This window comes from Alosa alosa, chromosome 10, assembly GCF_017589495.1.
Source record: "Alosa alosa isolate M-15738 ecotype Scorff River chromosome 10, AALO_Geno_1.1, whole genome shotgun sequence".
NCBI lineage: Eukaryota > Metazoa > Chordata > Actinopteri > Clupeiformes > Clupeidae > Alosa > Alosa alosa.
Window position 1 is genome coordinate 9227550 of NC_063198.1, and position 11947 is coordinate 9239496.

Below are 11947 nucleotides of genomic sequence, written 5' to 3' on the forward strand. Positions count from 1 at the left end.
ACTGCACCTTCTTTTTCAGTTCAGCGCAACTCCTCACTTTTTCTTTTCAATTAGCTTTCATTCTCTCTTTTTTCCCCTCGAAGTTCCCAGTAAAAATCGACTGTTCGACAAGCCGTGAAATGCATGGCTGGCGTGAACACTGAACACGATTCTCCCCGCCTGGGTGTCTGATCTGCATCCAAATAGATAATTAGCTTCAGAAACTCTTTATGCCAACCACCCACAGATGCCCTAGCACTCTCTTCCACACCCTCCACACAAACATATGTGTGCGCCGAGCGGAGGACTGGGGGAATACGGGCTGGGCGAGGCATCTGCAGGGGGATGTCTGGAGCTCGCTCTCTCTTTCTTTCTCTCTCTCTCTCTGTCTCTCTCTTTCTCAGTCTGTTTTCCACTCTCCCCTCTCTCTTGCTATTTGTCTGTCTCTCCATCAAGCTCTCTCTCTCTTTCTCTCTCTCAATGTCTGTTTTTACTCTCCCACTCTCTAGCTGTCTCTCCTGCACTCTTTCGCTCAGTTTGCCCCCTCCTCTCTCTGCCCCCTCCTCTCTCTCTCTCACTGTGTCTATCTGCGCCTCACCTCCCCCTCTGTCTTGTCTCTGTGTCTCTGTGACTGAGGAGTGGTCCTGGGGTGTGGACACAGAAGAGCCAGACATTAATTATAACCCACCCTCCTCCTGGTTATCAGTTCAATTTATTTACCAATGGGGGGCGGGACACACGACCCCCCTGTGTTTTGTGCTGCAACCCGATTGGACTGGAGGTGTCTACTTCAACAAGGGACCCTCTGTCATATATATATGACTGTGCTGGACACATTTGCGGCTGTTTGCCTGTTTTCTTGTCAGGCATGCTGGTTTTATGCTAATTATGTGTTAGTCGTGCCAGTGCAGAAAACACATTAGTGTTTAGACCACTCTCTAGTTTTCTTTTTTTTATTGTTTTATTGTATTGTTTCTTTTTTAATAATTTTGTTATTTTTAATTAATACTGTTATTCCTGTAACCCTGTTAATTCTGTAACAGTTCAGTTTTTTTCTGTAGTTGCTTTCTACGTTTAAGCACGCTACAATTTGGCCCTGTGTATTTTCTTGTTGGCGTGGCAGGTACTGTAGGTAGGCAGGTTATTTCAGTGTTTTCATCCCACTCTTTGCGGGAGAGGCTGGATTGAGGGAGACACCCTGCATAGATCGTCTCGCTTTTCCGGATCTGAAGGAGGAGAGAAGGGGAGAGCACAGCACTGGGGCGGAGGTGGGGGAGATGAGGGGGGGAGTACAGCGTCGGGGTGCAGGTGGGGGAGAGAGGGGTGCACACCAGGGGCTGAAGGGTAGAATGCTGCCATGAGCTATTTTTGGGTATGTGGAGGAATTGTGTGTGTGTGTGTGTGTACAGTATGTGGTTGAGTGTGTGAGTGTGAGAGAGGGTACGAGACGGAGGGGGAAGGGATACAGAACTGATGGGTGTGTTACGCGTATAGCTGACTAAAAACACCTTTTGGGACAATCTGCTCCTAAGAAAAGATTAGATGGATAGAGAGCTTCAGAGGGTGAGAGGCTGAATGAGAAATGGTGAAGGGATCACGCTAGGGTGGTCTGTCTGTTTGGTAATCTCTCTCTCTCTCTCTCTCTCTCCCTTCTCTGGTTCTCTCCCCTCCAAGAGCATCGTTCTTGCTCGTAATTGGGAAGAGTTTGTTTTATTTTATTAATGGACCCAGATATGCCGGCTTGTGATGTGCTCTGCTGGTCCTGGTGGAATTGCTGCGAGTAACGCACCACGTGCATTTGCATTATGGTGGTGCTGCTCGTGATGGTGAAAAAAGGTCTACTAGAGGTCAGTCTCCACAGGGGTCAAAGTGCTCATGTCTCGAACATGCTGTCGGTCGCAGTATTTGTATTCAACACTGATGCTCGTGTGTTTTATGGTAGCCATCCCGGGGTGTTGATGCTCTCACTGTAAATGAACAAATAAAGTCTTCTTGAACAGGAATGAGAAATGGAATCGCTGTGCATTCTGTGGAGTGAGCTGCTGTTTTCATTCATGTTTCAAGAGTTGCGCTTGTCTTTGCAGCTCCTTCAAGATGTGCATATGTTTAGACTCTGCCCTGCCTGCTCGCTTCTTGGAATTGCAAAAAAGGAGGTCAATCTGTCTCTATGGAGACCTCATAGTGAAATCCACGTTATTGCCTCCAATCACCGTACTCACACATCCATTCCACTACAGCCTCGGCTCCCCCATTTGCGGCCATTAGCCTGATAAAACCTTTTATGTATCGAATGGGACTAGAAGAATACCCAATAACCAATAGCTTCTGGTTATTGAGTCACCTTACTGAGAGCAGTAATAATGTGTCACAGACTGACTTAATTAACTATCTGTGCTGGATAAATATGTAATAAGGGAAGATTCACATATGGGAAGAGTCACGGGAGGTAGCAACGGTGCTTCTTTTGTGATGTATGTTTCATTGGTTGAGTGTGTAAGTGGATTAACCAGGCACTGTGATCGCAGGCTCTCCATCTTTTTCAGACTGTAATTTTTATGTTTTGGGGTTCAACAGTGACAAAGGAAGTCACTGATGAGATGAGTGTTATTTTTTAATATACTGTACATACTAGACTCTGGTGTATGCATTATTCACAAGCTTGATTTATAAGCTATTCCATATCAAATTAAAGTGCCATATAAACTTAAATCGGTTTGTCGTGAAATCATTAGCGGACTATGAGAAATCTTGCTACAGGTGAATCAGTCGTGTTTGTTTAGAGGCCCCAGACATTCATTCTAATTTAATTCTAATTCACATCTATCAGATCTGTTTACCACGTATAATACATATTCATTTCGAATGGGGAATATGATTTTTTTTTTTCTTCACTGAGTTGTATTATAATGCGCCAGCTGCAATGCATTAGAAGCGTTTTTTTAATTCATGAATATCAAAGTGGGATTTCTGTTCCACAGTGGCAACCCACCAAAAATAGAACCTGTGTTCTAGAAGGATTATGTGCCTTCCCCTTGGCCTTCTGCCGATCCTCACAGATGAAGGGAATCCATCAGATTCAGTCGAATGGACAGAAACTACATTCATTGAGTTCATTGAGACTCCATCATGGTCTCCGAAGTCTTTAGAGTGAGTTTTTTGAAATAGTAGTTTTTCTTGTAGCCACCTTGCTTATCTTGCTCATTGAACTTGGGTGTGTGTTTTGACTTCCCTGTGAGCTCTCAGTGCAACCGGAAAAAATCAGCAGCAGAAGAAGCCATTTCCTCCCCCTGTGCTTCCCTCTGGGCACAGCAAATAAACCCGATGCGCACTCACAGCGGCACGCTGATGAAATGACAAATCAATTAATAACAAGCCCAGCCTGAGCCTCGCCTCCATTCTGCCTCCCACTCCTTCTGCAGCCCACAGACATCTCTCCACCCGGCCAATTACTCATTCCATCTTGAAGGAAAACAAACATGCATAATGAATCGCCGTTCCACTTTTGAAAAAGGCCAGCGCTCGTGTGTTTTATGGTAGCCATCCCGGGGTGTTGAGAGGGTCTGAGAAGAGTCGCAGAGTGTCTGGACTCTTTCTGGTCTCTCATGGTCCTGTCTTGCCGTTGTCACGCTGGCACAGACTGTCCTGCCTCCGGAGGTGAATTGAGTTAGCACAACATGCTGTGAACAATGCGGGATGTTAATGCTGTGCCTCCTCACCTCTAGGTACCCCCACCCCACCCCACCCAATCACCATCACCACCATCCTCCAGCAGAAGATTGGACTTTAAGATGATTATGCTTCTATTTCAGTTGCAGAAGATGAAAGACCTCTTCCAGATGCAATTGGTCATCTTCTGGTCCTGTATGACTTAAGCAGTTCATAGTTTATAGGACATTTATCTGTTAGCGTTTCATTACCTGTGTCCATTTAAAAGTGCTTTCCTGCCGAGAGCACAGATGTTTCATTAGGTTTGGTTATATTAAGCCCCCTGTGAATCATACCTCTGCAGCAATTTGCCAACAGGGAGATCTGTTTAGCTCTCTTATATCGGATATCTCATAACATAATAGGAAACAGTCGTCATGCTAACCACTGTGTGTGTGTGTGTGTTTGTTTGTTGTTTGAGTGTGTTAGGGATTAGAAATCGTTTAAAGAGTGGAAATGAAGAAAATTGGTTGGATGAACGTAACTGAAAATGGGAACAAAACCAATTTCACTTGTTCCCGAGTGAAACCGCTATTTTCAATTTTTGATAACTGGCTCATACTGTATTTATTGTTGCAATTAACTTTTCTCTGAATATTGTTCAAAAGTCCATAGGCTTGGAAAGTCACCTACTCACACAGTGTTCCCCAGACCCCTTATAGGCTGAATTGAGTCAGTTATTTTTGAGTTCGTAAGATGGATTTCCTCTAACACTATCTGACTGCCTTTTCACAATTATGTAGTCTAAATTACTTTACTTTAAATTCTATAACTCTCTAAATGGTTACCATTTAGAGGAGAGACAACGCAAAAATAATGGGAACATAAAAATTGAGGTTTTGCTCAGAACGAACCAAAATGAAAATCATTGTGTGTGTGTGTGTGTATGTATGTGTATGCCAATACCGGTAAAAGCCATGAAGGAGCTGCTGCTGTCATCCCTAATTGAAGTGGGTGACACAAGCAACAACGAAGGCGCAACACGACAATTTCTATCTCCTGTTCCTAATGCTCCCATCCTTCCATCTCCTGTCCTGCTCCGGTCGCCCCCCCACACCTACCACCTCCTCCCCAGCTTCCATCTCCCTTTTCATTTTCTGCCGCACATGACAGCTTCTCACGCGGAGGTGGCGTAATTGAATGAGCTGTTCCTGCTGCCATTCTCCCAACATCGCCTCTGATCCTGTCAGCCGTCAGCACAAGGTGGGAGGGAAAATCACTAAAATGGGATAAGGGGGAGAGCTAGAGGCTTCCTTCTGTGGGACAGATTCAGCTTGTCAACAAAACACTCCTCCTCCTCCTCCTCCCCCCCACCTCCTCCTCGTATTCCTCCTCCTTCTCCATCTCTTCCACCCCTCAAACCGCCCATTCTTCCTGATGAATATCTGCCTTCAAACAGCGGCTCCCGTGGAGCATACACAAACAAACACACACACACACACACACACAGACACACCAGACGCTGTCTTCTACTTTGAAAAAAAAAAAGAAAAATCATTACAAATACCCCTTTCCTCAACAGTGGGGAGAGGGCAAGGCCGTCTTGGTGGAATTAAAGATGAAAACAGAATAGACTCTCCCTGTGAGCTAGCGCCGTTTCCATTTCCATCACTAGCCCTGCAGGATGGAGGTGTTTGCTGGACTGTACAAGTTCAAGTTCAACTTGGCTAATAATCTGGATCTCCGCAGCAGCAGCTCTGATGTCCTTTTTGCCTAACTCCAGCTCAATAGGTAATGACACTTGGGGCTCTATCTTGCACTTTAGCACAATTGACTTTGCGCAAATCGCTTTGTGGGCGGATCTTGGGCGCTGTTTCTATTTTACCGGCGGGATGATGACTGTTGCGCCCGACGCAAATCTAAAATGGGGTGGTCTGTAGTAGCTACATTACTCATGGGTGTGGTTTGGGCATAACATGCAATAAACCAATCAGAGCGTCATCTCACATTCCCTTTAACCAGAGGCACGCTTGTTCCATAGCGGATTGCTATTATGATGGCGGAATTGCCAGGCGCAGCCAGGAACGGTTCACAACGCTATAGTCAGTTAGGAACAGTTTGCTTGATTTTTCCTCTTGACAAAATGTAAAACAGAAATGTCACTTTCCGATGTTTTGGGATCACTCTCACTGAATCACGAGGTTATGAATGCATGGTGATATTTTTGCAATGTAATCTAACATTACCTCACTATAGACTATGCAGATCTTCTGTCAGATAAGCTCTCCTCTCCCGTGCTGCTGTTGGGGCATTTGGGTTAAATGGCATCGGCATGCAGTTCAACATCACGTCTCATTAAGTCCTCTAATATTTCCTAAGTTATGTCATCAACACATCCGTGATTCATGGAAATGTGTACGCTAGATTTATACCTTTTTTTTTTTTTACATCGGACACCACACTGATTTCCCTCGTGTAGCAATATTTGTCCATGTAATTATGTATGGTTTGGAGAAATGGGAACTGCAGGTGTAAGCCACGGCTTACCATCAGGCAACTCAACAAGAGAAACAGTTTCCAAGTTGACCTAACTTTCCAACTCTGCACAGTATCCCATTAACTGCATGACAGTAGGCTATTGTCGTGGAAAAAATCACTGACTTTTAACTTTAAAGGAGAATTCCGGTGTGATATTGACCTAAAGTGTATTGAAACATGATACCGAGTGTGAACGTATGTCTCATAGCCCATCTCGGCTTGTCCCCTGCACTCCAAAATCGGGTGCTAGTTAGCCGATGCTACCAACAGCTTTTTCAATGGGGGTGCCTCGGGCATCGGCCTAGCCATGCAAATAAGTCACTGTTTTACACCATTTACGAGGCTCAACGTATCTCCACATACGCTTTAGAAACACACTTTGGCTCTAGTTTGTGCCTTATGCACCTCATCAAATGTTGTGGATGCAAATGGCACCCATTTCATAGAATGACTGTACAGTAACACACCTGTACAATATTTCTTGTTAAATAGTTGAGTGCAATGACAGCCACACTCATACAGTATTGGTGTCAGGCTCGCAATAGAGCACAGCTCCGTCTCTACAGACCTCTTTGGGTTGGCCTGTGATGACGAATGAAGAGTCACCATAGTAACTGCAGACAGGGTTAAGCTCATGTCACCTCTTTGGGGGATGCATCTCCTGGAGGTGAGCCACTCTCCAGGCGAAGCCGGACATGAAGTCCCCCCGCCCTCCCCCACTGCAGGCAGACACTAGGCAGTTGTTACATGGGAATGTAAGACATGGCAGAAGATACAGTTATCACTCGGGAATCACAAAAGAAACTGGAGTGACTGCCCTACATGAGACGGCATGGCTCACCTGAGTTCTGACATCCTTTTAATCCTGAAGCACAGCACAGCACTACAATGGACCCCATGCAGAGATAAAAGGTTCCAACAGGTACCCTGGAAATAAGTCTACAACTGAACTGCCACCTTTTTGAAACGGCGACACCTTTTATATTCTTTGAAGTAGAGTTTGATTGGAGGAGGCACCCAGAGGGGAAGTGTCTGATTTAAGCCTGTATGGTACTGACACCAGCGCTGACACTGACGCTTTAAAAAACACGACTTTTCAAATCAATACGGCCTTGCAACGTCCACATTGAAGTCAATATCCTTAGTAGTATCAACACCTTTTCCTCCATTGCCTTAGGTTCACCAAAAGGAAGATGGCTCACACCTGCTGCTCGATCTCCTTAGAGTCTGAAAATAAAATACAGCTGGGGAATGTTCAAAGGTGCCCAAGTAAAAGTTTTATAGAGACACAACCGTGCGTGAAATCAGAGTTTTGAATGGGTCTCATCACGGAAGAATTAATGAGCTCTGTGAGGACTAATGCTCTTCTTCTTTTTCCTGCCTGTGTACCCACTGATCACCATTGGAGCATTCATCGAGGACAGGAGTAATTACTCCTGACGTGTAAGCAAGTCAAACAGAGTTTGAATAAATTATTTCTCTTTGCCATCTTTCTCTCTCTTTCTCTCACTGCTGCTGCGTCCTGCCTGCTCTGTGCTTTGAACAGTTTGAGTAATTTCAGAGATGACTCCGGATGTATGCAGAGTTCATCTCACCCACCAACATCCTAAAGTGTTTTTTAGTGCTTTAATTGTCATATTTCTTTTCCCATTTATCACCCCCACACACACATTTGAATAATGCATCACTGAAGCAGGATATGAAGATGTTTAGTAGGATTAATCGTTTGGAGTATTTGTCTGTTAAATATTCATTCAGTGCTTTTCTTTATCTCGCTTTTCCCCCCTAGTTTTAATTTGTTTTTATTGGAGTTATAAAAGCAGTGTGCTTATTTTGAAGTTTGGGTCCTCAGAGCCTAGCTGAGACTTTTTCCTGTATTTGTGCCGTTAATAGAATCTTAATCTCAATCTCAGCAGACCTCCATCAAAGTAATACTCCAAGGACCTCATCAGTGCCTTGACCAAAGTCAGTTCCATGCTGAAATGTTAAAGCCCACCATTTGTGAGAAAAGACCTTTGTAAGCAGGGAATTACTTTGAAGCCGTCAAGTGAAATGTTGAAAGGGACTTTAACCAAATACATTAAACCAGTTTTCCAAAGCCTGGTCCACTGTGTCTTGCACAAAATCATCTCATGGGTCCCCCAAATTCACACCACCACCAACCCCTGTCCTTCCTCACAGCTCCTGCTTAAGTCTTGTTCAGGACATTTGTATTACGTCTCATTCCTTTCACAGAAAAATTATTATTATACAAACAAGCTCAACTCCCTGCAATAACTGAGTGCTGAATCCTCAACAAAATGTATATTGAAAACATAGACCAGGAAAATGTACTTTTAAAACAGGGCCGCTGTGGCACAACTGCCTACAGCGCCCATATCATGTGCCAATGGGGACCCGGGTTCGAGTCTGTCCTGGGTAATTTCCCAGTCCCACCCCATCTCTCTCCTACTTGCTTCCTGTCACCCTCTTCACTGTCCGAATTAAAGGCATTAAAAAATATATATATATAATATATATATAAAATATATATATATATATATTTTTTTTTTTTTTTAAAAGAAGCTTTTAACGCAGACATTTTGGGTCAGATAGCAATGTTAGTCTCCATTCACAAATCCATTGAAGTTTTCCCTCTGAAAATGGTTCATTTGTGTGTTTGTTTGTGTGTGTGTGCATGGGTGTGTGTTTGAGAGAGAGAGGGAAAGAAAATTTGTAAAACTGAGACAGATAGATGGCGCGCAATATACTGTATGCCTCTGCCTACATACGTCTCTGCCTACACTTGTGGGGTGTGTGTGAGTGTCTCGATGATTAGAATTGTTGCGTAACGTCGGATGTGTCTGCAGTTGTGTAATGTATGTGAGTGGGAGACGGGCACCTCTCTGCTGTTTCTGTGTGTGTGTGTGTCGGTGTGTGTTTGAGATTGGTAAGAGAAAAAGTGAGCGACCGTGGTGCTTAGATTGTATAATGTGCGTCTGTGCTTGTGTGTTGGGTGGGAGATGAAACTGAGTTAGTTAGTGTGTGTTTTTAGCCGGCTAGCCCTGGTGCGTGGTATGGGTGGTGTTCTTGTGTAACGTGTGTCCAGCGCATGAGCTGGACAGGGTTTCCTAATGCGGAAGTGTGTGGGTGTGGAGAGGAGCCCTGGGAGGAGACAGAAGCCAGAAGACACCCTTTCTCTCTCTCGCTGTGTCTCTCTCTCTCTCTCACACACACAAATACACAAACAGCAGACGGACACTCCACAGACAGACCTCCCAGTCCGTTTGTGATGCTCTGGTGGTTCCCTGTTCACTCTCCTCTCTCTCTCTCTCTCTCTCTCTCTCTTTCTTTCTCCCCCACTTTCTCTGGCCACTGTTGGCTTTGGCTCTCCTCAAACGTGTTCTCCTCGGTGAACCAGAGACGGCTCTCCGGCTCCCTTCCTCTTACCGTTAAATTCAGTTTCAATTCCACTTCACTACTTTATGTAGAGACCTACACAATCGGATGGTCTCTAAGTTCTGATCCCATAACACACAAGGCCTGTGCTTCAGTGTTTTAACACCAAGGAGCATGTTGGAAATGTTATATTTTGGATTATGTTGTCTGTCAAATGTAAAAATATATCAAATAAAAGAAGGTAAAATGTCAAAATGCCTTTCATGTTTCTACATGGCTATCCTGGAACAGTATGGATGCAGAGCATGAAGTGTTGATGTGTGTAAGGAGGAGAAAATATACCCACGCGACATGGATACACGTCGTTGGCTTTCCTCACATGAAAGGAGAGAGCAAACCCAAAGTGCCGGCTAGTTCTCCTGTTGATCGCGTATGTGAACAACAATGGACAAATAGGGCGAAGAGTTAAATGGTAATGTTATTTTTACAAACTCGATTAATCTGACTCCATTTAATTAATAATTTATATTTGGAATCAATTACCAAGTAACTAGTTTATCAGCTATGGCAGACTCGAGAGGGTTTTTCTATGGTCTCAGACTTCTCTCGGACTTGCTGGTATTTGGGCGCAATTGGATACTTCCGTTGAGTAACATCCGGATTTCCTCGGACCGGGAACAGAAAGTTGCATATTCGGTATTGCTGCATAGTGCTTCTTTAACGCAAATAACGCATTGTGTTTACCTATTTCCTGATGTTACGTAGCGGAAACCGCAAAACCTAAAGCCGCAAGCCTGAGAGTTTATTTTACTATCTGTGGAGTTAGCTGAAGATGGAGAGGAACCGCAAGGAGCTTGTAGGCGAAATGTTTCAGTTTTAAAAGTTGCCTGATGTTGAAGCACAGTGATCAGTGCTGCTGCTACCACCACACGCCTCATGCACTGTGCGTAGGGCACCAAGAGACAGAGGGACCAACATTTATATTACTACTACTATTACTACTTTATATTTATTATATAATAAATAGTAGCTTTACTGCAAACTGCTTTTCACTCTTGTTAGAGTCAGAATGCACCAACAGCATGTTGGGGGTCCTCTCCATAACTTGAACATATGCTACTCTATTTAATTGAGAATGCGTCTGAGCGCGCACAAGAGGGAGAGAAAACGAGTGGCAGGTTCCAGCTGGCTTGTCGTTGTTTATGATAATTGATATCTCCTTTTTAATATAAGGAACTAAGGAAATCATGAAGGCAACAAAAATATGAAGTTGTCTTTGCCTCATTTTATTGTTATGTAGTGGACAAAGGTTTGTGATGTCCAAAGGGACAGATTATATCACAGGGACAGACACACACACACACACACACAAACAAACTCACGCACGCACGCACACACGCACACACACTCACATTCAGACACACACACACACTGAACAGCTTTTGTCACTACTTCCTGTATGGGTGCAAGTTCAAGGCATTGAGTATTTTGCAGTACATTGCTAGCCTGTGGCAGAGCAACATTTCTCATTATACCTAGAAATCTCAGCATCACATAGAACCATTGTAAAAAAATTGCAGTTGTCATTCATCAGCGCTTGGACGGCTCCTTGACAGCATGTGAACTGATTGCACAAACATGACCTTGTAGATACGAGCTGCCTTTCATTCTCCCCGCATGTGTTCGCTTCAAGCACAATGCGACGTGATGCCTGGCAGAGATACAGAGGTGCTTTAGTATTCATAAGAGAATGCACCATCAAAAGAGCCAAATTAATTATTTCTAACAGGAAAATAGATTCAAAAAATAAAAAAAACGTTCAAGAAACTTTTGCCATGCAAATTGTTGTTCCAGATGCTCTGACTTTTACAGAGAAGACTTGCCCATTTTCGCTGTTTCAACTTCATTTAAACAAGATTGACATTTTTACTGCTTGAAATGTCCACCAAATGTCAATCATTGTCCATGTAGCCCTTTTATATGCCACAACACAGCACAGCAGGTTGCTTTCCACATCAGCACAGAATAGACGACTGTAGTAACCACACTGCAGACGTGTAGACATTTACACTTCAAAGACACGATCGCTCTTCATTCAATATCTACATGTAACGGGAGTATTTTACTCTTCCTCAAAATCCTCTGCGTTGTGCTGTGTTTTTTAAAAGAAAAGTTGAAATAATGTGACATGACGTCTGAACTGGATCTTACTGAATTCGTTAATTTCTCATAGCCTACACAGGTTATCACATGCAGATGCTCCTGTTGCGTGATATCTGACAAGAGAGACCAGGGTAGTGGGACACTTGGTTAAAAGTTCATTTTCGCGGGGCATAGCCCCACGGCACACCTACACCACACCCCCTTACCCCTTACTTAGATTCCTGTGGGAAAATAAAGAAAATAC

At 43.9% G+C, this 11947-nt stretch overlaps 1 protein-coding gene across 1 annotated transcript in view; it reads left to right on the forward strand.

Moving 5' to 3' along the window:
• LOC125301638 (copine-9-like) overlaps positions 1-11947 on the forward strand; it is a 104101-nt gene that overhangs the window by 56783 nt on the left and 35371 nt on the right.